This window comes from Octodon degus, unplaced genomic scaffold (genome assembly GCF_000260255.1).
Source record: "Octodon degus isolate 3935 unplaced genomic scaffold, OctDeg1.0 scaffold00014, whole genome shotgun sequence".
Lineage (NCBI taxonomy): Eukaryota > Metazoa > Chordata > Mammalia > Rodentia > Octodontidae > Octodon > Octodon degus.
Genome location: NW_004524590.1, coordinates 1043939 through 1070482, shown reverse-complemented (window position 1 = coordinate 1070482; position 26544 = coordinate 1043939). Strand labels below are relative to the sequence as shown.

At 49.8% G+C, this 26544-nt stretch overlaps 1 pseudogene; it reads left to right on the top strand.

Annotated features, from left to right (window-relative positions):
* Nucleotides 1-19106, top strand: part of LOC105741495 — a 101413-nt pseudogene extending 82307 nt beyond the window's left edge.
* Nucleotides 19107-26544: the final 7438 nt, after the last annotated feature.

The window sequence follows — 26544 nt, the reverse complement described above, 5'->3', positions numbered from 1 at the left end:
CAGCCTGCGGTGAGCAGATGGCACATTCTCTTAAAGGCTCCCAGGGACCTCAGGGGTCAGTGGCCCATCCCAACCTGCAGACTGACATTTGGAATTGCCAGTCTAAGGTGGCACCAGCACCAACCACCACAGGAACAAAAGAGATTCCATGTTGTCTTTAGAAGTACTTTCTTCACAGAAGTTGTTTGTGGACTCTGCAAGCTGTGGTTCTGGCGGGGTCTCTTGCCTTCTGTCATAGCTTCTAACAGGTACCAGGAATCAAACTCATGACCTTACCTTTGCCAGGCAGGTACTTGTGCCACTGAGCTACAGACTGGCCCATTAACAGGTCACTATGACTGGAAAATCAGACCTTCCTGTTATAAACCGTGGGGTTTCTATTGTTGTTGTCCTTGTCAGGGTCCACATAAGGGACTCCGCTTTGGTTCTGACAGTGCTTTCACCAGATCTACAGGCCAGGAAAATGTCCTAGTAAAATTGGCTTTGGAAAAAAGGTGACATTGATGACATTGGCGATGGAATGTGCCTCCTCCCCTCCCTCAGCTCTGATGTTAGTGACAAAAGCAAAGCTAATGTCCCCTGAGACTTGACATGTCCAAGGAGGGCTCTGAGTGGACTCTGTTACTGTTTCCATTTTACTGAGGACATGTAGGGACCCAGGGAGCCTCCAGGAAGTGGTTGGAGGTTCAGGGACTTGGGGGTGGCAAAGCAGAGGTCGCTCTAGCCTGCTGGCCGCAGCCTCAGCTCCCTCCTCGGCATGCGACTGTCTCTACACGTGAGGACACGGTGGATCATCCGGGGTCTGCGGCTCCGCAGCGGGACCCTGGGCTGTGGGCCCCTGCCAGGCCCTGCTCCTCTTCCGGCTGCCAGGCCGGGGAGGGCAGGGGCAGCTCTCAGGCCTGAGCTCGGAGTCCTCCTGCCCAGATCCACTGGAAGCCACGTTGTCACCCACATAAGGAGCTGGTGGCTCCCTTGGCTTCTTCTGTTGTCTGGGATCCCATGTCTGAAAAGGAGAATCATTCCTCCAGCTTCCTTTTTTTTCAAAATAAAATTTTAATTAAATTTATCTGACTCTGCTCATTGTAGTAAACTTGCAAAATCCAATGTGTAAGGATACAAAAACTTACCCGCGGTGCTGCCGCTCCCTGCTAACACCGCCACATTTTTCTTTCCAGTATTTTTAAACTTGCTTTCTTGCTTTTCTTAATTGAGCTCATACTTTACATGAAGTTTTGCCTTCTAATTTTGGTTTAATATATCAAACACATTTCTTGTCTTCATGAAAATAGCTCTCCATAAGCAACATTTTCTTGTCATCATATAATAGTCCATCAATATGAAAACTGATGATACTGCTACTGCAGTTTTTAGATTTGAGCCCCGCCTGGGCTGCCTGGGGAGCTCAAGGCTGCCTTGACTACACAGTGAGGCACTGCCTCAAAAAAAAAAAAAAAAAAAAAAAAGAAGCAAGTGCAAGGTTCAATGTGCAATTTCTGGAAAAAAAAAAAAAAAAAAAAAAAGGAAAAAAAGGGCTCCTCAGTGGATGGCTTCGTGGGTCTTTGCCCGTGTCTCTGAGAATCTGTGGAAGTGGTACAAGTGGGTTAGCGCACATGCGTCAATAAAAATTACCAAATCACTTCCCTGAAGCTTGGCCTGACTCAGCCTCCTGCTCTTCTGCACTAACACTGACCTGGAGCAGCAGTGACATCCTCAGCCGTGGGAAGACTTGTGATGGGATGAGTTAAATCAGGCTAGAAAGGCTGCGGGGATCTCGGCAGACTTCCGGGGTCTGCTGAGGAGCACGCGATCAGTGGAAGTGGAAGCACAGAACTCCGTTGGGCAGATTAGGCAGGTCACATTTTCCCATTAAGCCTGTTATTTGTAATAGGTCTCTTTTTCAAAGATCCACTGCCAACATAATGTCACAGAATTTTACATAGAAATGTCCTTTAGATTTAATAGGTTTCTGTTCAGTCACGTAGAGGAGCTATTTAAAAAAAATCTTTGTTTTCAAATATTCCAAGTTTGCCTGTCTCCACGGCCACTACAGAGGTATCGATCCACCAACCCCCACTTTCCCACCAGAACTCAGTGCTCTCTGGACATTTCCACAGCACTTTACCCCAAGAGTTATTGCCAATCAAAAGCAACCAAGTGCAGGAGCTGAATCGGGTTTTCCTCTCTCGCCTAACCCCCATGTGACGGCTACCTCTATGGCGGGGAACAATGCCTGGAAGGTCTGTCCTTTCTCTCCCTACTCCTGGACAAGCCTCCGGAGGAAAGGGTGGGTGTGTGAATACTAGGGTGGCAGAGGAGGTGGTTTTTTGGGGTGCCATGGTTCATATGGGACTGTTATAGCCATCCTTCCCATTGCCTCGACCATATACTCGACACCCACAACTTAAAGGAGGAGAGGCTCAATGTGGCTCATGGTTCCAGAAGTTTCAGTCCATGGGAAGTGAGCTCCAGGGCAGGAGCATCGTGGCAGAAGGGCTGGTGGAGCAAGGAGGAAGGGACCAGGTGTAGAACCCAAGGCCAAGCTTCCAAGATCCACCCTGACGTGCCCAGAAATGTGCTTCACTAACCCGGTAGGTGGCTTTCAGCCAACAAGTTGACAATCCAGCACCTTCTAGCTCCCAATGAATGGTACCCACTCATGTCCTGACCCGGGCTTGAGCTGGTTATAAAGTGTCCATTTTTGTATCTCGGGTTACCCATCGCCTGAGTCCTCTCCTCACCCACTTGTAGTAAATGTAGACACTCTCTTTGCTGCAGGTTCCTCGAGGAAGGCAGTTTCCAAAGGCAAATGTGGGAATGGCAGAAGCCGAAGGCTCTCTGAAGATGTGGAAGCAGGGGCAGCTTCCTTGCTCCCTCCCACCCTTCATCACCCTGCTTCTTTTCCTAGCTGGGCTCTGGCTGGTGGGCACCTGGAGTCCAGCGGAGAGCCCCCATCTCCAAGTCTTCTGAACAGGACTGAACCCCTTGAGTGGTCACCCCAGCTGCTAACCTGTTTCCTGAGCTGGCTCTTGGTAAGTGCACAGGCGATAATGAGCAGTCCTTCGGGTCCTCGCTAAGCCGCGTGTCTCGGGCCCCTCCTCTGCTTGGAACGCCTGTCCTAGAGCAGACGGTCCTGGGGATGGAGAGAAATTAAATAGTAGCCTTCGTGTATTTGGCAGTTTACGCCATGTGATAGAAGATGACTAAGCAACAGAGATGAAGCCAGTGGGAGACAGCGCAGAGCCCCAAGCGCCTGCCTGACAAGTGCGAAGTCCTCAGTTCGGTCGTCCACACCAAAATGACAACAAAACAAACAAACAAACAAACAAACAAACAGATAGATAGATAGATAGATGAAGTGAAGAGCATAAGTGGACTAGGAGTGCCACCCTAGTTTTAAATAGGGTGCCCAGGGTAATCCCAGTGAGTAGTTGACTGTGAGCAAACACTTCAAAGAGGTGGAGGTGCTGGCCTTGGAGTGTCTGTGGAGAGGCAGAGGGAATAGCAGGGGCAAAGTCTGCAGCAGGTGAGACCCAGCCAGGGTGACACACAGGCTGACCCAGAATGCAAGGGTGTCATGGTGGGAAAGTGCCAGGGGCTCGGATCCAGATTCTGGCCGTGAGTGTTCCTGAGGGTGTGGGCCTCAGTGTGAGGGAGACAGGATGGCGGGAACAGACTGCGGAGACAGGAAGACTCTGCTGCAGCCTGGGCAGGGCAGATGGGGTAGCGGGGCAGGTGGGAAGTGGCCGGATTCTGGAGGTGTTGTCAAGTACAACAGGCAGGATTTCCAGGATGTGGGGCTCGAGGGGAAGTAAGGACTTGGACATGACCCTGAGATTTTTAAAATGACAATCGGAAGCCTGGCAGTGTCCTTAACAAACATGGAAAAGATGTGGAGGAGAAGCCTTGGGCAGAGGCAGAGGAGGTCAGCTTCAGCTCTGCCCACCTGACGCAATATGCAGGGGCCAGTGGGGATGGCAGCAGTGGGCAGGCGGCTATGGTCGGGGGCCAGAGCAGGCCATCCATGCATGCGTCTTCTGCCGGCCACTTCCGACCCCTCAGCGACGCAGGACTCCCCGCTACATGAAGACGAGAGCCTCTGGGTGGCGGCACGGCTTGCGTAGAGGTAGCTGTGTGGTGGGAGCCACTGGGACAGACTCAGAGGGCAGAAGCCTGGTGTGACCTGTCTGGCTGTGTGGCTCCTTCAGTCATCCAGGGTGACCAGGGCATGCAGAGGTGTCACTGCGCTGGCTTTAGCATATTGCAAAGGGCAAGTGAGAGTTGATAGGTTCTGGCCCCAGTATAAACTGCGAAATTATTATGGTGGTCATCTAACATGGCAGAAGCCCCTGAAACAACAGCTTCTCTTCCCAGTGAGCACTTCCTTCTTCTTCCCCACTCCAGCCCTGGGTACAACTTCCTCTCACCTTTCCCGCACACAGGAGAGACCCCAATGGACTCCTTATATGTAATTGAAACTGCCCCCTAACTCCCCCCGGCAAAAGTCCAGAAAAGCCTTAGCTTCTTTTGCCTCAAGTCAGAGGATTGTCCCCTCTGCCCTCGATCCTCTCCAGGTCTTAGAGTTACTAAAGGCTGCTTTTATCTTTCCTGTCTTTTTGCTGCTCTGCTGAAAACCTCGCAAGAGTGGGCCACAGCGCTGAGTCCTTTCCCCACAGAGCAGCCTGAGGGGTATTTTAGGAATGGGCACCAGAGGATGCGATCCAAATCTTCCCACTTCGCTTAGGGTGATGTTTAACACACGGTGGAGGCTTGCAGGATGCCCCTGGCCCAGGGCTGACCCTCCCACCCTGCTTTCTCTGATTTCCTGCTCACTGCATTGGTCACGTACACCCTTCGCCTGCAGCGTCGTTGTCATCTTCTTCAACAGCCCACAGCCTGAGGTCCCTCCTCAGAGGCTTCCCCGTCATCTGTCCAAAACAGCCTGTCCCTGCTGATCGCTTTCCTCTGCTGTTTCTTCCACAGCAGCTACTGCTGTCCAGCCTTATAGTACACATTTCTTTACGGTCTCTCTTCCGCACAAAATAGGAGCTTTGGAGAGGTAAGGATTTGTTCTCTGTGCCTTGAGGATTCAAACCACAGCATGCTTTCAACAAATGGATGAGTTTAGGAAAACCACGGCGCATTATCTAAATAAGAATTTGACATAAGAAATCACTAACACCTGCTAAAGTCAAAGAAGACTAAGAAGGGAGAAATGTGTTCTACTGCACAGAAAGGCTCTTCTTATGATGATGTCAGGTCTCCCTCTGGGAATCCACGAACTCAGCACAATCCCGCGGTATTCAGGAGACAGATTAGAGCCCTCTGAGCTCATTCTGGAGCTGACCTGGCTCACCTTTGGTGAGGCAGCAGGGAGCAAGTGAAAGCAGCCAGAAATTCCTTAAGAAGAAAATAATGACAGTGAATTAATTACATTCATTAGAAATTTGCGTCTGGTAGAAGAATAAATAAAAGTATGGGTAGAAAACACACAAATGAACAAACAGATGATTACGTATGAAAAGTGAGGGCATTTGCCAGGCAGCAGTGGGGAAGCATGCTGTTTCACTAAAGGTGTTGGGAAAATTTTATGGTCATGCGGAAAAAAGCAATCAATTAATTAATTAATCAGTCAATCATCCTATTCCTTCTCTCAGTCCAACAACACAAACTATATGCATCAAAGCTTAGGTGCAAAACTTACTACAAGAAAACATTTTTTTAAACTTTTTTTTTTTTTTTTTTTGCGGAACCGGGGATTGAACTCAGGCCCTTGTGCTTGCCAGGGAAGCGCTTATTCCACTGAGCCATCTCCCTGGCCCTACAAAAGATTTTTAAGAGCTAACTACCTTGAACAAAGTTTTGAGCAAAATGCAAAATATCTAAGCTATACCGCCCTGATCATTTTTGCTGCAAAATCACTTATTAAATCCTACCCACGAAAAAGAATTTAACACCAAACTAAATCATAAAGTCTTAAAATTTCAAGAAATCTTTGCAGCACCTGTAAAACATAAAGGAATAATTTACCTAATGATGGAAAAAAGATTAAAATCTCATACAAAAATGGACAAACACAGTCAGGTCACAAACAGCAGTAGCCCATAAGTATGTGAAGAGACAGTGTGTGTCATGTATTCATCTAAAAAGCAAGTGGTACAGAACTTCGAGACTGCTCAGGTGGAGAGCATAGCCCGCCCCTGGGAGGGTGTGCGTGAACCCTGGCACGGCAGTGTGGCTGGCCCACTCAGGTGTAGCTCACACGAAGCCTTTTAAGTCAAGGTTTTATAGTAACTTCCTCTACAAATATACTATCAGGAAAGAAATCATTTATCAGTATTTTCACTGCAGAAGTTTTACAGTAGGTCCAAACAAAAAAGAGGGTTTATTCATCAGATCAAATTAAAACAGTATTTCCAGACGGGGGGACCCTGCATAGCGATGCAGCGCATCATGTAGTGACCCGAGCGCTCTGCAGGCCATGCCAACAAGGGGCAGAACTTCAGCGGAGCAGGCTCTTGCTTTGCAAGAGCAGTGAGGATGATGTGCTTATGCAAATGTTACACAAACATCTGTGGTGCAGACACACTGGGATACTTGACATTTGTGGGCAAGAGCGGACTCTAGAAATGGGTGGGGGACAGTGAGCCCAAGGTGATGGTGACCTAATATCAACCTGCAGTCTAGGCCATGCGTCTGTCTCAAGTCTCAAAGACCAATGAGCTTTGCATCCAGCTAGGTTATGCAAATTTCTACACTTTGCTTTGTGAATCTTTCCCTCCCTAGCCTTCCATAAATACAAGTATCTTGTGCTTATATCTTGTATCTTCAGCGCAACTACGCTGAAGATAACAATATGCAGTGTATTAATTATTGTTACTTGATTATCTTGTTTTGAAATTGTTTTATTTCCTTGTTAAAAAAATTATTTTCTTAAGTAAAAAAAAAAACCATACAAGTAGTCCTATGACAGCTCCATCATTCCTAAATAAATATTATCATTCTTTGGAAAAAAAATTTTTTTTTAGGTTTTCCTTGCTTTTTTTTGTGCAGGGTCTCACTACACAGCCCACATTAGTGGTGATCCTCTTGATTTCTGCCTCCGAAGTGCCGGGATTACAGGCGCACGCCATCACGCTCAGCGCACCCGGGGGCGGGGCTGGCGCGGCATGCAGAGGCAGGGATTGAACCCTGGGTCCTGCGTTTACCTAAGCAAGCACTTATTCCGCTGAACTATACCACAGGCCCTGCTTGAAAGATCTCTGATGGCTATTTAGATTGACATTTATGGAGACTGGACGTGGTGGCGCATGCCTGTAATCCCAGCGCTGGTGAGGATGAAAACAGAAGGATCACTAGGAGTCCGAGCGGTGTAGTGAGACCCTTTACAAAACACATTAAAAGAAAAAAAAAGATCGACATTATGAGTTTAATGAAACTCTCCCAAAACTAGCAGTAAGTTTAAAGCGTGGTGGAGGGCACCGTGATGACGTCCGGCGGCCCGCCCTGCTTTCCCGGGGCGCTCGGGCTCGCTCATGGTTCTTTCTCTTTTTATTTGACCTGAGCTCACTCAGCAGATCTAATTTCTCCCTCACTTTTCACTTTTCCTTTTTAAAACAAACTTTGTCACTGCTAAAAATATGTAGATTGATGATAATACGATGCTATTAATGAAAACCAAAATGGCAAGAAGTGGGTGAGCGGGGACTTAGATTCCAAGCAGGAACTTTTCTCCCATCCACGCTGCGGTATGCAAGCCCCAGTGATCCAATTAGATTTTATGTGTTTGTGTCATCAACAAGGAATATATAATTTAAATAGATTTAAAATAAATAAATGTTTAAATAATTGCTCACGCAGTGTTTCTCACATCCAAAATGACTAGCTTGGTGTATGTTGCTATGTTCAGTGTGTTATTAGAGGACTCCTTGCTGATCTCATAAACGGACGGTGGTGAGCGCCTGGGGGTGCCTTCACTTTCTCGGGTGACCCTTCGGGGATAAGGTTTTATCAAAAGGAGAAATTCAAGCGGGGAGCACCTCTTTCTTCGTAGTTTTTAACTGGTTGCAGTCTACCTGGGGAAAAGCTAATTACTTAGAATTCTGAGTTTCAGACAGCTTACTGAATTCTTTTGTTCTTTTTTATGTAACACTGCCATTTATTAAGTATGCTATAATTCTTTTTAGCTCTGAGACCTAAAAATTTCAAAAATATTTATGAGCGCATATTCGCCACTTCATGCTCACCCTCCTCACAGGGAACTGGTATGTGTGCATTCTGCGGCTGAATTCTTTCTCCCCTACTCCCGTCCTCTCCCTTTAGCCGCTCTTCCCTTTCTTGTCCTACAGATGCTCTGTCTCCATTTTTTCTCCCGCTCCTGTTTTCAATCCCCTTTCCCTCCCTTGCACCCCCATCCCCTCCCCTTGAGCACACCCTTCCTACTTCCCCGAATTGGCCCTCCAATTTGCTGCTTAGCTTCAGATAGTTTTCCAACTGATTCTCCCAGTTCTTCCAGGCACGTAAGTAATCATGGTTTTGTTTCCTCCTCCTCCTCCTTCTTCTTTTTGTTTCCTTCTTAATTCTTTTTTTTTTTTAATGTATTTAGTACAAGGTCTACAGGGTCTCACCACACAGATTAGTCTCATAGCGATCCTCCTGTTTTCAGTCTCCCAAGCACTGCGATTATAGGTATGCACCACCACACCCAGCCTCAGCTGCTGTCTCAGCCCCCCCCCCCGCCCCAGGGCTGAGGCCAGCATGGCATGTGGTGCCGGGGATTGAACCCCAGTGCCTGCGCTTTGCCTGAGCAGGTGCTTTAGTCCATTGAGCTGTCTGGCCGGCCCTCCTTTTTCTTAATTCTTACATCAGACAATCAGGTTCACACTGAATTCTATACCATCAAAGCATAAAGCTTCGAATGTTGTTCTAGAACTAAGGAGTTTTATAAAGCCAGTATAAAATTTACCCTAAAACCTGAAAAAGAGGGTACAACAATGAAAGCTCATGTCAGTGGATGCCAAACCTTGAAGTGTTAGCTGATAATCAAGTCTGGAAACAAAATTGGAAAGTAACGCGATACAACCAGGAGGCGCTCAGTTATAAAAAATGCAATAATACTACTTAATAATATGTTAATAAATAAAAATATTAAAAATAGTTGAGGGAGAATTTCTCATATGTGGTCGTTACAGGTCTCACTACACAGCTCAGACTCATAGTGATCCTCCTGTTTTCAGCCTCTCCAGTGCTGGGATTACAGGCGTGCACCACCACGCCCAGATTTGGTTGCTGGCTTGGTGCACCCTGGGGCAGGGCCTGCATGAAATGCGGTGCCGGGCATCGAACCCCAGTCCCTGCGCTTGCCTAAGCTTGCCTAAGCAGGTGCTTTATCCACTGAGCTATCTTGCCGGCTCCAAGAGATGATTTCTCTCATTGAAAGGTCCAGCAAGTCGCAAGAATCCTAGCCAAAAGTGTACTATTACACTCATCAATGCGTGGAAGGGAACAAACTCAGAGAAGAGAGCAGCTTCCTTTTGAGTAAGGGGACACTGAGGACATGCCACTGAGGGGACACGAGGCAGACTGGATTGCTGTCCTCACTGTCATTTGACAGAGTGCTGAGGAGGACTGGCTAATAGAGCTAGGAAATAAAAAGTAATAGGATATGAAGTTGGGACAGAGAGGACAAATTTATCTTTATTTGGGGGTGATTTAATTGTGAATCTGAAAGAAGAATTTAGAGGGAATTTGTTAGAAAAGTAAGGCAGGACTGGAGAGATAGCCCAGCAGTCTGAGCACCTGCCTGGCAGGCACAGGGGCCTAGGTTCAATCCCTGGTATCGCATGCCGTGCAAGTCCTAGCCACTTAGCGAGACCCTATACCAAATACATACATAAATAAGGAATAAAAAAGAAAAGGAAGGCAATTCAATTCTGACATGCAGTTCACATACATTTTCCTATAGTAAATACATCAGCTATTTTTTCTATAATTTACATGTGTTTACATAGATTTGCACAAAATATGCTTTAATTATTATTGTTTTACAGCTTTTGCCCAGTCTGATTGAATCAGGATGCTGTGGACCCCATTTGGGCACCTCAGTTTCTCAGCCTCCCTGCTCTGTTCTGGGTCCTAGCAAGCTGAATGCATTAGTTAGGGTTCTTCAGAGGAACAGAACTGATGGAAAATATATGTGTAACATGTGAAGGGATTTACTAGATAGGCTCATGAAATCAGAGGCAGGAGAGCCCACCAGAAGAGGCCTTCTGTGGGGTTAGAGATGGGCAGCCCACCAGCTGCTCCACCTGGGGACAAATACTGTGGAACGAGAGGGCCCATGGCTGCACCGGGTCAAAGGCCTGCGAGGTCCCTGAGGGCTGCTAGTGTAATCTGTATTGAAAAGGTAAAATATTTGATTTTTTCTTTTATAGTTTGGATGCAGGGTCTAGGTACATAGCTCAGACCCGTAGTGGTCCTCCTGTCTCAGCCTCCGGGGGCTGGGATTACAGGCGTGTTCCACCGTGCTGGGCGTTCTGGGGCCAGCACAGCATGCGTGCGGTACTGGGGATTGAACTCAGGTCCTTGCACCTGCCAGACAGATGCTTAGATCACTGAGCTACCTGCCAAGTCCCCAAAGGGTGAAATATTTGGAAATCTGGAGACTGATGTCCCAAAGTGACAGCAGCAAAGGACAGGAAGTTCAAAGCACACACACTTCCACCTTCTTTCTCTCTTTCTCCCAGCAGAGCTACCAGCCCCCTGGCCGCTGCCACAGCAGCGTGGGGTCTTCCCTGCTCAGTGTGCTGGGCTCCCTGTGAGCCATCCACAGACATTCTCAGGGCTGTGCTGTACAGGTGTGCTCGGACTTTCTTAATCCAGAACAGGAAGGAGGGTCAGGAGGAAGGGGGCAGCAGGGCTTTTCCCAGCTCACCTCACTGGTCCCCTCTGCCCGGGCTGCCTGCTGTGACTAGGCTCCAGGCTGCGTATCTTTTCCTCAGCCTTTGGTCTGAGGGTGACGATGGCTTCTAGCTGGTGCTGGTGTCCAGCTGCCTCAACTTCCCTCCTGGTTCCCTTAGCCTTGCCTACACTCAGGTAAGTAGGTGGGCTGCTAGGGCTGGGGGCTCAGTAAGGGCAATGTTTGTAAATGCACTTGGGTGTTGAAAAGGAAGTGATATTCTTTGTGCTGGGCATGGTTTGAGCCATGTAAATTCATTTTATTATACACACCGCCCTTTACTTTATGCCACTGTTGTAGTTTCTATTACTGAGTGGGCATAAGCGGAGGGAGGCAAGTCAGCGCTCCTTGCTATTTTTTTTTCTAGTTCTCTTTGTGATTTAATGTGGTTCTTCCTGCTATAATTTGGATCCACGATATTTGGCCCATGATTTTCCTGACAGAACCTAAGTGTACGTTATATTGATAAATCTGGCCCTGCTGGCCTCCCAGCTGCCTGAATTCCCAGAATGGCTGGTACTGGCTGCCTGAGGCTACAGAACAATGCCTGCCGCACAGTGCCCCAGCCCGGCCTACTCAGTGAGGCCGCAACACACCCGCAGTGTGGCATTAGTTGCCACGGCGGCAGCCATCCCGCCGCGCTGACCCTCGAAGTCCCACCTCCCTTAAGCCTGCTCTAAAACCCAGCTCAAGAAACCTGACACAGACTCATCTTGGAGTTAGTCCTGGAGGTCTCACTGGGCGTGTCCTCTTATTGGGTCACCACTGTTTGCCTAAACTCTGGAGGTGGCCCAAATCCCAGGAGTGGCTGTCTAGAAGCGCCTGCTCTGGCGTGCAGGTTCCCCACCTCAGCCAGAACCTCTCTGCCTCCAGCCTCCCAGAGACCGCTTCCCAGGGGCTCCCCTGCCTAAATCCTGCTGCTCAAGACTGGGGTAAGTCCTCCTGGGGAGTGGTCCAAGGCTCCGGTCTTTCTCGTCGGTTCTCCAGGCCCTAATGAGACCTGACCTCTGGCTTCAGCCTGAATATGACGGTCCTACCAGGACAGGTCTCCCTTTTTGTCCCTTTGTTTCAGCCTTGGCTTTTCATCTAGGGGACATTCCCCTCGATCCCAAATCGCCTTTCTTTCCAGTGGGCACTCTCTGACCCACCATGGGAGGAAATGTCTCTGCCCCTGCTTAAGACACCCCATGGGGTGCCCCTCAATAACCTCTCAACTTGGTCTTCTTATCTCAAACCCAAGCACCTCATTTGCCCTTTAATGTGGCATGGCCGGAGCACATGTTAGGTGATGGTTCACTTGGACAGGAGACCCGCTGGGTAGATAGGAGGAGGTTCTCATACTCCACCTTTGCCTTCCATTCACACCTCTCCCTGTTCTTCATCACCCACATTTGTCCAGTTGGTGGCCTACACGCCCCCATACCATCAACCCTCAGCCCTCTTCTCATGAGCACTGCAGACAGATGTCCTGCGCCCTGCACCCCACCTCTTACCACATCCCATCTCACTCTGCACTACGCTTTCCTGGCCTAGGTCTTTGCTCTCTTCGTGCAGCTGCTGGTGCCAGGGTGGGTACCATCTGTGTTCCCGTTGCTTCTACACTAGCTGACATCTCCCAAATGGAGGATCGTCCTGGTGCTCTTTTCTCCAGTCCTTCCTGCTATACCAAGGAATTCTTTCTCATCAACTGCTCCTTCAGTCTTGCCTGTTGCGACACATCATCCTCAGTACCACTATCCTCCCTGATGTGGGTAACAGGTCTGATGATGGCCCCAGAGCTGCCAATGAAGTCTATGCCCAAAATGACCAAGAGTCTGGGGCCTGGGCAGTCCCTAGACAGCATCCCAACTGGCACCATGACCTTGCCCAGTGGGACTGGACTCTGCCAGGAGTGGGTGAGTGTAGATATGGCCACCACAAATTCCACTAACTTGGGCAAACTCTGAGAGATCCAGCAAGATCTTCACAAAAGTCCTGGGCCACCTAATGGAATTCTTCAAGGTCCATACTCACCAGGATCTCTCCTCCTCTTTCTTAAGAGTTATTTCATTTGTAGTCTGTTCCAGATGTGAAGCACAGGCTTTAAAAATTTGAAGGAAGCTTTCAAACCCCCATGGAAAATCTTACGGATATGGCCTTCTAAGTTACTCAAAACACAGACGTTTACAGAGAGGCCTCTCCCAAGTCAGTGCTCCACATGACTGCATCTACCCTCATGTTGGACAGACACTCCAGCCCAAGCCAGGCTGCCTGGACCTCCGCTTCTGGTGTGGCACAAAAGGACACTGAGGAAAGGAACGCTCCAACTCACACCTTTTACTGAGCCCTGCCCCCTGTATGGGTGTGAGAGCCACAGGAAGACAGACTATTCTCTCCCCATGATGGGAGGGAGTCATCCTCTCCCTCTCTGGAACTGGCCAGCCTCAAGGAACCTGTTCTTTTAGCTCAAGATAGAAGGGACCTGCGGGCCTTGTGCCCCAGCCAATCACGACATAGGAGCCCAGGATAAATTTACATGCTGAGGATGAGTCTATTTTGTTTATCCTGCACACAGGGACAACCTACTGCTCCCTGCCAATGTTTTCTGGTTCAACCTCCAAGTCCTGTCTGTCTGTAGAGGGAGTGGTGGCCAGCCATTTAACCTGTTAGTGACTCCCCCTGCACTTAAGCTACTCAGTCCAACACCACACACTCACTTTTGGTCCTCCCAGTGTGTCCTGTCCCCTTCTGGAGAAGGAATCTCCTACTCAAGCTCCAGGCATCTTCCAGGACCCTGCCTTCTCCTTTGTGCTCTGCTTTCCTCCTCTTCACTCCCCTTCTCCTGCTTCATCTTCCCAACAGAATTTTGGGATTCTGACTTCCCTCATTAGCAGCTCACCATTCCCTCTTGACATTAAATTCAAAATGTCCTCTTTTTGCCCCAAAGCCACACAATCTCTACTCTCTCCACCTTCCCTTCATAGACTGAAACCCTTCCTTCAAAGCCTTGTGGGAAGGGTCTTCTCTGTGTTACCATTTCCCCTCACAACACACCCATCTTGATGGTTAAAAAAAATCTAATGGCTCATAATGTCCAGTTCAAGACCTCTGAGGCATTAACTCAGTGATCATTCCTTCTGCTTGATAGTCTGAAATCCTTCTGAACACCTTCCGGCCATCCTCTCCAGTACCATCAACTTCTCCCTCATTGGTTCTTTTTAAAAAATGTATTTGGTTGTTACAGGGTCTCACTACACAGCTCGGACTTGTAGTGATCCTCCTGTTTCAGCCTCCCCATTGATCGGATTGCAGGTGTGTGCCACCATGCTGGGACTTGGTGGCTGGCTCAGTGTGCCCAGAGGTGGCCGGCATGGCATATGCTGCTGAGGATTGAACCATGGTCCTATGCTTGCCCAAGCAGGCACTTGGTCTGCTGAGCTATCTCACCAGCACTCCCTTGTAGATCTTAAAGATATTTTTCCCACTATCTTGCTCTAACCCCTAAGACTTCTTGCATTCATCTGGAAAGACCCCAACCTGGACAGGAAAACCAGTCGGCGTACATGGCCTTCCCTCAGGGCATTCAGGATCACCCTCCCCTCTTGGGCCAGGGCCTTGGTCGTGACCTAGATTGGAGTCCTTCCCTCACCACAAGGTGTGGCAGTCTGTGGATGACATCCTGGTCTGCAGGCCCACACCCCCAAACTGCCAAGCAGACACCACACCCTTCTCTCTTCCTTGTGGCTTGTGGATATTGTGCCTCCCTTTCCAAGGCCCAGCCAGCCCAGGCCACCATCTACCCTCTGGGTCTCCAGCTCACTCCCAACTCACAGGCCATGATGGCTGACCACAGGCTCCTTTCCAGTCTTCTCCATGTTCCTCTTCACACCACCAAGAGGGACTTGCTCTCTGTCCTCTGCCTTTGGGTCTCCAAGTTCAGAGCCAAACCTGTATGTGAGACCTTCCAGGACAGCATTCGGACCCCATCTCTGACCCAGTGACAATCAAAGGCCCTTTCTGGCTGCTAAAACAAGCCATCACACAGATGCCTACCTTAGCCCTTCCTGTCCTTTCCTGCCCACCTGTGCTCTGTACATCTGAGTGCTGACACATGGCGCTGAGAGTTCTGGGTAAAGCTGGCCCTTCAATCCAGGTATTTTCCTATTGTCAGACCTGTCACCTGGGAATCATTCATCAAGACCTTGGCTACTTTCTCAATATCCATGAAATACCTCTCCTTTAGCCCACTAATGTATGGCTCGTTCATCAAAGTGCCACACAAACTCCTGACTGCTGTTGGGCAGCAGGTGCCCCTGTCTCAGACATAGCTAAGGTCTGATCTGCCCAAGAAAGCAACCCCCAGCAGGCTGAACTCACAGCCCTCACGGGTGTGTGCACCCTGGCTTCCCCCTAACCTGCTAACGTAGACTCCAGGTACCCTGCCGTGTACTTCACCACCATGCTCCCATCCAGGAACAGGCGACCTCACCATGCAGGGTTCACCTGTGGCCAGCAGCTGCCACACTCACATACTCACTGTGACCGCAGCCTCACCAGAGGTGGTGGCCATCCTGTGTTGCCTTACTTACCAAAAGGGGTCTGTGTTGCTCTAACCCAAACTCTCCCAGGCTCCCAAAAGGCTCCTGGCCTGCCCCTTCCTCTGTCCCAGACTTCCAACGCAGTACCAAACTCTAGAACTGAGTCTTTGGCTTTGGTTCCAAACAAAAGCCTTCCATGGGAGGAGCGCGCCCCCCCTGGAAAGGTTTACCTTCCCTGGACACTCCTCACAGCCCTGGACGCTGCTTTCACTGCCCCAGTCTCCTCCTCCATTCCCCCAATTTCTCCAAACAATGCTCCACCTGCTGTTCTGCCTTCCCACAAGGTGGATCCCATTATCTTAAACACCTCACACACCAAACCCATGAAACACCTCCCAGGACAAGACTGGCAGATAGACCACACTCACACGCCCTTGGTTAACTGACATGAGGGTCCTTACCTTAGCTGATGGCCTGGGTGGAGGCCTAGTCAACCAGGGAAAGCACAGGATCCAGCCCAAGTTCTCCAACAGATTATTCCTCCTTTCAGGCTTCCTGTAATTTTATACAGTCAGACAACCAAGCTGCCTCGACTTCCCAGGTGACCCAGCTTGTAGCCACCATCCTGGGACTCGCCCAGCACCTCCACATTCCAATTCATCCCTACTCACTGGGAAAAATTTAAAAGACCAGTGCTTCAAAAATGCACCTCCCTAAGCTGATTATGGACCTCTGCTGCCCATGGCCCGATCCCTTACCCCTTGCAGTACTTAAGAACACAGCCCTTCTCAAACAACCCACTGTCCTAAAGCCGTTCGAGCTGTGCGCGCCAGCCCACTCCTGGGGTCTGTTCTGCCTAGCCAGCCCCTCAGTTTACTGCTAACCCTCCGGGCTGCCAGAGCTCTGCTGTAAGCCCTTGTAACACCTTCTCCACAGCCCTCTGCTTACTATTCTTTCTCCCTTACCCCTGGCAACAAGTTCTTCTTTAGGCTCCACAAAAACACCTTAAAGCCAACTTGGACAGGGCTGACCGCACAGGAGCCTCCTCACCCCTCCACAAGAGTCAAACTAGTAGAGCCCCTTCCTGGATCCACAGAAACTGCCTCCAACCCACCCTCAGTCTCAGTCCTCTCACAGGTCCGTCACTGTTCACCTGGCTTGGCCGAATCAAGCTCACCAAGATTCCCAGCACCCGCTGAGCACTCTCTCCAATCAGGCCCCACAGTCCTCTTCCTCCTGGCCTGTTAGTCACCACATCCTAGCACCTCTCTCTTGTCCCCCTCCTCTTGGCTGGGCTGCCCAACTTCCCCTGAAAATTTCATGACACCTTCAGTCCCCACGTCTGTGTGCTTCACTGTCATGCACACAGTCATCCCAACAGAGTTACTCTTCCAGGTGTGGCAAGGTCTCTGGCTGCAGGGCACCTTCTTGTTAGGTAAGTGGTGACAACCCAGGAGGGAACACAGCTGGCGTGGACTTGTGGCTCCAAGCAAGACTCCTGGGAATGACTCTGGAGGAAGTCTGACTCCAGTTTATTGAGTGACATTTTTAGTGACAGGGTGAGAGTGAGAGATCTGTGGAGCTCGAGTAACTGAGGGGCTGCCAGCAGCAGCCGATGTGTGGCAGGTGTGCCCAGGATGTGCAAGGGGACTGGGACTGTTCTTGGAGCCCAGGTGTTGCTGGGAAGTTGGGGACAAATCAGGGTCAGACCTATATTTTCTTGGGTTTTAAGAATAGTAAAGAAAATTAAGATACAGGGTCAGCTGTGGGGGTGTAAGTTTTTGTCTTCATGAAGCTGCTTGCAGCTGAGCAGGGGTAAAGGTGTGAAGCTGGCAGGGGTGACTGGAGAAAAATAGGGCGGCGGCCACTTGAGAAGTGAAGCAACAGGCCTGTGTCTGGACAAAGCCCTGCAGGGCCTGGAGACAAGGAGAGGCCCTGGTTAGGGGGAGGAGCGAGACAGCACCGGGAAGGGGTGTGAACCAGGCACTGTAGTATGGGGCCAGCCAGCCTGGAAGGGTCAGGATGAGGCCTGGCTGGAGAGCTTTTGTCTCTGAACCCGGGATTGGCTGCCTGGGAGATGGCTTTTTATGTATACTGGGAAAGTGGCTGAGATCATGGGGGGTGGTTTGAATGTAGTTGGGACCCTTATCCTGAGCTAGGGAGGGCACGCAGGGCTGTGGGTTGCAGGAAGCATTCTGAAGAGGCCTGGCTATGAGGCCAAAGTTGGGAACCCAGAGGCAGAGAAAGCCAGCTGAGGAACTAGGTTAGTGTTTTGGGGGAGAACCATTGGATGGGAGCGCTGGGATCTCACGTGGTGGTCCCTGAAGGGGAGCCCCAGGCAGCGAAAGGTGGTCAGGACCCACCCTCTTTGGCTGGGGAGGAGCAGCATCCACAGGAAGAGAGGAAAGAGGGAGCCAGGGGTGTCTGAGTGACAGTCTTGGGGGCGGGCCTGGGGCTTAAGCTCTCATCCACGTACTGGAGACCTTAGTGCTGAGAGGCGCAGCCTTGAGGGGACTGCCAGGGAGAGCTGAGAGGCAAGGCCTGAGCCAGGTCCGCGGAAGTGAAGACGAAGTCTCGGGACCAGAGGGGGGAGGAAGGGGCAGAGAGGTAGAGTGTGCAGAGAGGGACAGAGGATGTTGGAAGACGGTATAGTCACAGCCTCTGGAGAAGGTTTTGTCTCAGCAGGGGAACGGCCGGTGACGAGTCACCAGGAATGCACGCATAGGGAGACAGAGGCAGCACCCACTTCCAACGTGGCAGATTTCCCTGTGGGTCCCAAAAAGGTTGACAAAGAGGATTAAGTGGCTCTGAGGGAGAAGTGAGACAGATTTACCCTCAGCCAGAAGGTTTCCCTGGGCTCTCGGGTGGCGACGGGCTGTCTGGGTGCCGACACTCCTTACCGGGAGTTCTTTCCTGTGTGACAGGGACGCCGGCAATGGCTGCCACCCGCTGGCCAGGAGCCTGCCCTGGCTTATGCCGCTCGCCCTTCCTCTTTATTCCACGAAAGAGGGCCCCATCCACACCCTGGTTCAAACCCTCGCTGTCCCAAAGAAGCAGCGCAGCCCATCCTGCCTGCTGGTCTCAGGATCACCACAGCAGTGGAGACCAACACTGAGGCTGGAGTCTCTCTTCAGTGTTTCTCTGTCCTCTCTCTGCAGGCGGCAGGAAGCTTGAAGCAGACCTCTACTGAGCTCGCTAACCTTCAAGACCAGACGGACTCCCTGGCTGCTGGTGTGCTCTATGACCACCGAGGCCTGGACTCACTTGCAGCAGAAAAAGGAGGGCCCTGTGCTTGTCTCCAGGAGCCCTGCCGGCTCCTCACCAAGTCCCGACCTGCACAGGATGGCGTCAAAGGGCAGAGTGATCAAGTCATCGCCGAGCAAAATCAGCCGCATCCTGACCCTTCCAGACTGGCTGGCCCGTACTGCGCGCCTGGCTCGCACCCCTCTCCCCTGCTGTTTTGCTCCTCCTCCTACCCGCGTTCGCTCCTTGCCTCCAGGCCCTGCCAAGCTTTGTCCAGACAAGGTGTCTTGCTTCGCTTCCCGATTGGTCACTCCGCTGCTCCCCAGTTGCCGCTGTTGGCTACAGCTCCACCTCCACTCAATCTGACCCAGCTCCGTGAGGACCAAAGCTGAAGCCCTCGCATGCCATCTCCCACCTGGCCCTTCCTTGCTAGCTTAGAGACCTGAGCAGTGGTAGGCCTGGCTCCATTTGTCCCCACCCTAGCCCGCGGAACAATGCTTGCTGCGCAGTGCCCATGCCCTGCCTGCTGCAGCACACGACATGAGCCACTCCAGCTCCGCTGAGTCCCGCTGTCCCACCTCTCCCAAGGCTGCTTATAAAACAGCTCAAGAAACCTGCCGAGCACTCTCCTTTGGAGCCAGGCCCAGGAGGTTCCTGCTGAGACCCCAGATCCAGGTCAGCATCGCCACCCTTCACCTAACAGTGCTGTCAGTCACGCAGAGAGCACTTCCTTGTTTTCTGTGACTCCTCTGAACGCAGCCTGCTCCTGCTGTGGCTGCCCTTGCTGGGGCTGCCTGGAAAACCTATTCACTTTCAGGATCTGGAGGACTTTGTGTAGATATATTTCTTTATTTTTAACAAGTAAAAATTCAAATACAGTCTTTAAAATCTGAGCTTCTCCTGTCACACTTACTAATGGATCTGTTGCGTGCAGTTTTAGCTCAATGTTTGGTTATGTTATTGGGTTTTTTCCCTTCCAATCTTAGGGAGGTATATAGTTGACCACTAGGAATTGTGGATCTATTCAAAGTGCACAAATTGATTTGATAAATGTATATGTAGTGAAATATTGACCACAATCAAGGTAATTAACAGCCTACCACCTCCTTAAGTTACACTTATTTACTTATTTATCTATGTATTTGGCTTCTGTTCGAGGACACTTAAGCTGTCCCCTCTTAGCAAATTTCATGTATACAGAGTAATATTGTGACGCGCTGTCACATGGATGTACGTTAGATCTCTGGAGTGTATGCATGCTGTGTAACTAAAACAGAAACATTGCAACCTCTGCCTCGCATCTCCTCATGGCTCCCTTCCCCAGTCCCTGGCGACCGCTATTTTTCTTTAATTTCAATGATAAGTACATACCTGAGAGATCATGTGGCATTTGCCTTTCTGTGCCTGGCTTATTTCATTTAACACCATGTCCTCTAGCTCCATTATGTTGCTGAGGTAGCAGGATTTCCTTTTTAAAGGCTACATTATATTCCATTCTGTATATAAGTACGTACTGCTTCAGCCATCCACTCACCCACAGGCTGGTAAGTGACTCCATGTCTTTGTTGCTCCAAAGAAGACTGCAGGGAAGCTGGAGTGCCGCTCGGTCTCCCTCTGGGCGTGAACTCAGCAGCGAGATGGTCGGGTTAGCGCTGATATGAAGCTCTGGAGCCACAGCTTAGTGTTTATGGATTTTGAACGCATTCTTCAGTGATTTTCTGGAGTGTAGTGGTACTGGGGGAACCCTCAAGGGGGCTTGACTTTCCTCTGTGGAAGCAAAGTGACTTATTTTTGCTTTCCTCCTTGGGTGTCTAAAGATTTTCTTCATTATCTCTAATAAAGCTTATGAGAAAATGATTTGGTGCATTTTCTTCCAGAATGTGCTGAGCCTTTTCAATCTTAAAATACAAGTGTTTCTTTTTTCAGGAATATTCTATTTCACTTACTGCGAATCTTTTCACTTCCATTTCATTTCCCCTAACTCAGAAATACTAATTCCTTAAAAGTTGGATACTTGTTTGCTCCTCATAGCTGATTTCTTTGCATTACTTCAATCCATTTTACCCTTTCATTATTCACTTGGATTCTATTCAGTATTTCTTTTGTGTCAGGAGTTCAGTGAACAGTGATCAGCCATTTTATTTTACTATTTCTAATTTATTGGTTTTGTAAAGTTTCTTTGTATTACATCTCTCCTTGTAGGCCATTCTGTCTGTCTGTCTGTCTGTCTGTCTGTCTGTCTGTCTGTCTGTCTGTCTATCTATCTATCTATCTATCTATCTATCTATCTATCTATCTATCTATCTATGCAAAGGATTGAACCTAGCACCATGCACATGCTGGGCAGGTGCTTACTCCCGAGCTACACTCCCAGCCTGATTTTGGTCATGTTTTAAAATGGATAAATTCTGTGTAGCGAACAGAGACCGACCACATTACCTCATACAAACTTTCCAATAATTCAGAGTAGCTATTGCTTTGTGTTTTCAACATTGCATGGTGTTGGGCATCAAACCCTGGGCCTCATGAGTGCTAGGCAAGGGCTCTGCCCCTGAGCTGCCCTTCTTTCATCATTTATTATAAACATTTACACATGCAACAGTGATGGCAAGTTTGGCAGTCCGTCTACCCACTGCCTGCTGTCCCCAAGTACCTACCTTTTTGCTGTTTCTCCACTGTTCTCTTTCCATGCACCAGTCCTTTCCATTGTGATGTGTTTCAGCGGGTACAAGTACTCTTCCCCACTATCCGACTTCGAGTGTTTCTTGTATTGGTTCTCTGGGTAAGATTTTTCTTTAGTTGGAAGCTAGGAGAGTTTTCTATTATTTCTTGTTCCTTATCCTCAGGAAGGAAGATTATTTATCTGTTTTGGCCTAGTACATTTTAAAATTGCATGCTTTTGCGATGTCATGTTTTCCACAACTTCTGGGCTGTTTCTTTGCTTAGGATTTCCTGAAGCCTGCTGTTCAGGAGGCGGGGCGCTGGGCTGAGGTCGCTGAGCTGGGGCCTGCCTGTCTCTGCCCTCCTAGTCCATGATGAGGTCTGTTTCGGGGTCCCCTGCTTTATTCTGTGACATAAAGGGAGGATGTGTGTGTTCTAATCCCAAGGGGTTTCCCCAAGGCTTGTCAAAGCCCTGCAAACACCATCCCCTGCACAGCTTTCCCTCTCCCAGCTGATACTGCCAGTGGAAAGAGCCCGGCCAAGCCCTGGGATGGGGCCTTGTGCCCTCTGCCTGTCTCCTCCCAGCACCTGCCAGCCTTTCTGAGCAGCTTCTCCCCTGTCTCTCTTCTGTTGCGCTAAGGCCAAGTTGATTTTTTGCAGGAAGCTAACCTTTCATAAGGACAGGGTCTACCACCTTGCCACGCAGGGCTCAGCAGGCGTAGCACACGCTGCTTTCTCAAGGCCAGGGCAGGGCTTTGGGGTGTTCCCGGCGGACCCTGCCGTCCCTTCTCAACCTGCCTCTGGCTTGGGATCTAGGAGGAAATGTGGCAGAACTGGGCCGAACCTCACGGCAGCTCGTTTCGCTTCTCTCGTTTCCACCACTACCTTCTGAAATCCATGCTGTGCGTGTCCCACAAGTCAGCCGGGCTCTGCTTACTTGGGAGATGTAAAATGAGCCTTGCGGGCCGAGCAGGTCTGGCTTCTCCCCTGTTGATGCAGATGGGCTGGAGGGCCACCACCTCTTTTATCCGAAAAGCCAGGGATGAGGAGCCCGACACACAGCTTCAGACCCGCAGCACAAGTGCCCCCTCGGGCTGCCTGTACCATGGTCCCCAGAGGAAAGCCCAGGCACTCAGCACTCAGGACACTGCTGCGGTGTGACCCCCCATGTGGTTTGCAGTGAATCCTACCAAGGCAAGCACAGGGAAAGACAAATGGAGCTCTCTGTCTTAGGCTTAGTAGGAAGCTCATTGAGTAAGGACACAGAATAAGGAAAAGACAAAGAACCCTCAGGTAAAGTTACAGGACACGAGCCTGCGTTTTCTAGAATGCCAAGTCCCCAGTAGTTTGCAGACACAGAAAAATAGGCCCTGATAAGTGGGTTGGGATAATGCCCATTAATCTGGCCATGGTACACTACCACAGGGCAGGACTATGACAGCAGAGGGACAAGAGTGGGCCACGCAGGCTCCAGGTGGGAGGAGAGGCCCTTGGCTGGCCAGGTGGGTCCTCCTGGAGCTGAACACGCACACTGGATCTGCAGAGGCTGTCCTGGTGGGTGGCCTCCCTGGAAGTCCTCTGTGCGGAGGGGAAGGCAAGGGCAGCCATCCGTGGGCACTGCTCAGAGCGGGGGAGAATCTGCGTGCCTGCCTAGAAGGACCTGGTTAAATAAATGATGGTATTTTCCTGTGCACACATTCCTATGGCAATTAAAATAAATGAGCTAGATTTATATGAATCAACTTCAAGAGTGCTTAGAGCTACAGTCAGTGAATAAAGCAGGCTTCTGAATTATAAACTCAGTATATTTTGTGTAAACAGTAAAATGAACAAAGCATCCATCTTTATACTCTTTTTGAGTGTATGTTCAGAGGGGTGGGATCTGCTTGTCAAGCAGAAGATATGGCATGGAGCTTGGGCCGGGGCTGGGGGCGTGTGTGGAGCAAAGTTTGATTGTCGTTATATTGTTTTATTTCTTGAAAAATCTCCTAGACACTTACAGAATTAACATTTATGACCCTGGGTAGTGAGTACATAGACCATTATGTATCTGTGTATGATTTTTTTGTGTTATTGAGATATCCACTTACACCCTTAATTTAAGAAGGTGATGGAGACCCCGCCACAGCAGCAGGAAGTCTGCACATGCACAGAGGGTGACAGCGCTGGCAGCTGGGTGGCTGGGCATCCGCAGGGCCCGCTGGGCGGGTCTGAGCCAGAGCTCCCCAGCCTATGGCATCCTTTTGCTCATCCCCAGCCTGGTCTGCACAGCTGTTCCTTGTCACCATGATGGAGTGACTGTAAGAGGCAAAGGGGCTTTCCACCCTGGCTGTCCCCTAAGGGACAGTGCTTCGTCCTCATCTGTCCGCCACAGCTTGCTGGCTCAGAGGGCCCGGGATGCCTGCAGGTTCGCTCTTCCTCCCAGCACCACCTTCCCCACCACACCCAGCCCAGGCTGGCCATTAGCTCAGGGCATGGGGCCGGGGAGAGCTGCTAGCTCACAGCCCTGGGCGCTGCTCCTGGGCCGAGCCTCCAGAGGACAGTGCACTCTCACCTTCTAGCGTGGCTCCAAGCGCTTCCTGTCTGCTCTAGACTTAGGCTTTCACCGGAAGCATGATAGCTGAAACAATACCTCAATCCAAAACTCAGGATGCAAATGCTCACCCTTCTAAGGTACCGAGCCCTTCCTCAAGCACCCAGGTCCCTGAGTTTGTCAGTCAGTGGAAGGATAAAGAAGGGTCCTCTGGCAGGAAGTTTGGCCAGAGACATGAATGCCTTCTCCCTAGAGCCTGTGGGGAGGGTACAGAGGGTTTCAGGCAGTTGGGACGGTGGTGCAGGGGTGGGGGAAGCCACTTCTCTGTGTTCTGTTTGTATTTATGGGTTCTGCTTTTTAAATACACAGACAGGAGTCTCTTTCACTCATTAATTCATAAGGGAAAAGTCTATTTTTGTCCACTTTGTGCCAGCCCCTGATCTGGGTGCCGTGGGGACCACAGGAGGGCTCTATGTATGTGAGTCCTGCTTGGTGTGTCCATGTCAGAGCTCAGAAGTAGAGATGAGTTAGAAAGGGGAGATTGCAGGAGTCACAGAGCACGTGTGTTTCTATGTGAAAATATGTGTACATGCTTGTGCATGTGTGCATTGACAGTGTGTATTTGGAAGAGTGTTCAGAAAAAGATAAAGGTGGGGTGGGGGTCTAGAAGCAGAATGAGAAGGACTTTGGTGCTCTAGGTAGGAAGCTGACTTCTCTCCTATCTGTGGGTCAGTCAGTGATGGATGGGAGGGTTGGGTGGGCCAGGCTGAGCTGGAGGCGGCATAGTCGGGTGAGGGCCTCAGCACCCCGTGTTGTCCTTTGGGGTAGGTGGCAGCAGCTGGGTAGGTGGGGTTGGCCAGAGGAGCCATTGTTCCCTGTGACATTGGTGGTGGGACAGAGCAGGGGTGGGAGAGCGGTGAAGAGGCTGGACTGGCTCAGGCTGACCTGACTGTCCCTGGAAATGGCTCATTGACCAGCTGGTGCTCCAGGGCCACGTGCCCATTGTAAGGGATGACAGGAGGGCCCTGCAGGGAAGTGTCCCCATTGAGGCAGTGAGCCAGGTCACTCAGCAGGCAGCTACTGCAAAGGGCTCATTTCTTCAGTTTAGTGAGTCTCTTTTTTGCCAAAAGTCAGATTTGGAAAGCTGTGCGAGGAGGGAGCTGACAGAGGGAGAAAGAAAGCTGGATAAATCTAGTGCCCTAGTTGGGACCCAAATCTGTCACTCCAGAACCACATGTGATTTCAGTAAGGGAAGAGATTCTGCTCACTTAAGGGGTCAGAGTTTGAGAGAACAAACCTACGCCTGAGCCTGAGTGACAATAGCCATGTTAACTGTCGTCTAACACACAATTAGCATTGTAAGATACTTGCTTTCTTGGTATTTTAGCTCATTTTTCCTATTTGGGTACACAGTGTAATTTCAGCACCATTGTCTACAAATGCTTTAAAAATTTTATTCATTTATTTATTTATTGGTTGTCTTTTTGAGGCAGGGTTTTGTTGTGCAGTTCAGGTTGGCCTTGGACTCACTTTGTAGCCCAGGCTGGCCTTGAGCTCAAAGCAATCCTTCTGCCTCAGCCTCTGGAGTACCAGGATTACAGATATGCGCCATCATGCCTGGTTGGAAAATACTCCAAAGCAGTGTGTGGAACAGACTCAGCTTCAGCTTCCAGCTCCACCGATTGGCCTTTGGAAAGCCTCTTCATCTGCCTTAATCTCAGTTCCCTGTTAATATAATGATGGCACTGCACTTGATAATCTTAGATGGATGGCCCAGCTCAATAGCATTCTGTTATGACTATGTCCGGATATCTCCCTAAAGCCTCTTGTGCTTATAGGTGGGCTTTGGGAGGCGGCTGCATCATGAGTATGCAATGATGAATCATGGGGATAATGGGAAGACCCACACTGGGCACGGGTGGCTCACCCAATGGGCTTGCAGCCTTAGTGGAATGAAGAGGGAAGGGAAGGCTGGTAGCTTCCTGCCTGCCATGCCATGGGCTGTTTTCCTTTGCAGCGCTCCTCTGCTGTGCTGCCTCCACAGCTGACTGTGGACTAGACCTGGGGTGAGCTAGGAAAGCCCTTTCCTCCTTGAACTTGTGGGTGTGGGGTATTTTGTCGCAGCAATGAGAAAATAACTAAGACACATTCAGAGATGAAATATGCCATGTACAAGGAGCATTCAGATGACTAGGAAGTGGTACTTGTCTGTATTTTGGCATGAAGTAGAGTAATTCCCTTCCTCCAGGCTCATTTCTCAACCATAATACCAAAATAGTGTACTGAAAATTTTAGAAACAAATAATTCATCAGGTTTAAATTTCATGCTATTCTGAGATTTGTGATGGAATCTCAAGTTTTCCCTTTCTGCTCTCAGACACAGACCTTCTCTTAGACCAGCATGCCATTCTAAACAGCATGGAATGCTGTTTAATGCCTTATTTAAAATTGAATTTTATCATAGGCATGTGTATGCAGAGAAAAATATGGTATATGTAGGATTGCATACTACCTTCTGCTCCAGGCATCTGGAGGAGGTCTTGGAATGCATTCTTGCAGGTAAGGCAGATGACTGTTTTATTTATTTATTTATTTATTTATTTATTTATTATTTATTTATTTATTTTTTGCAGTAC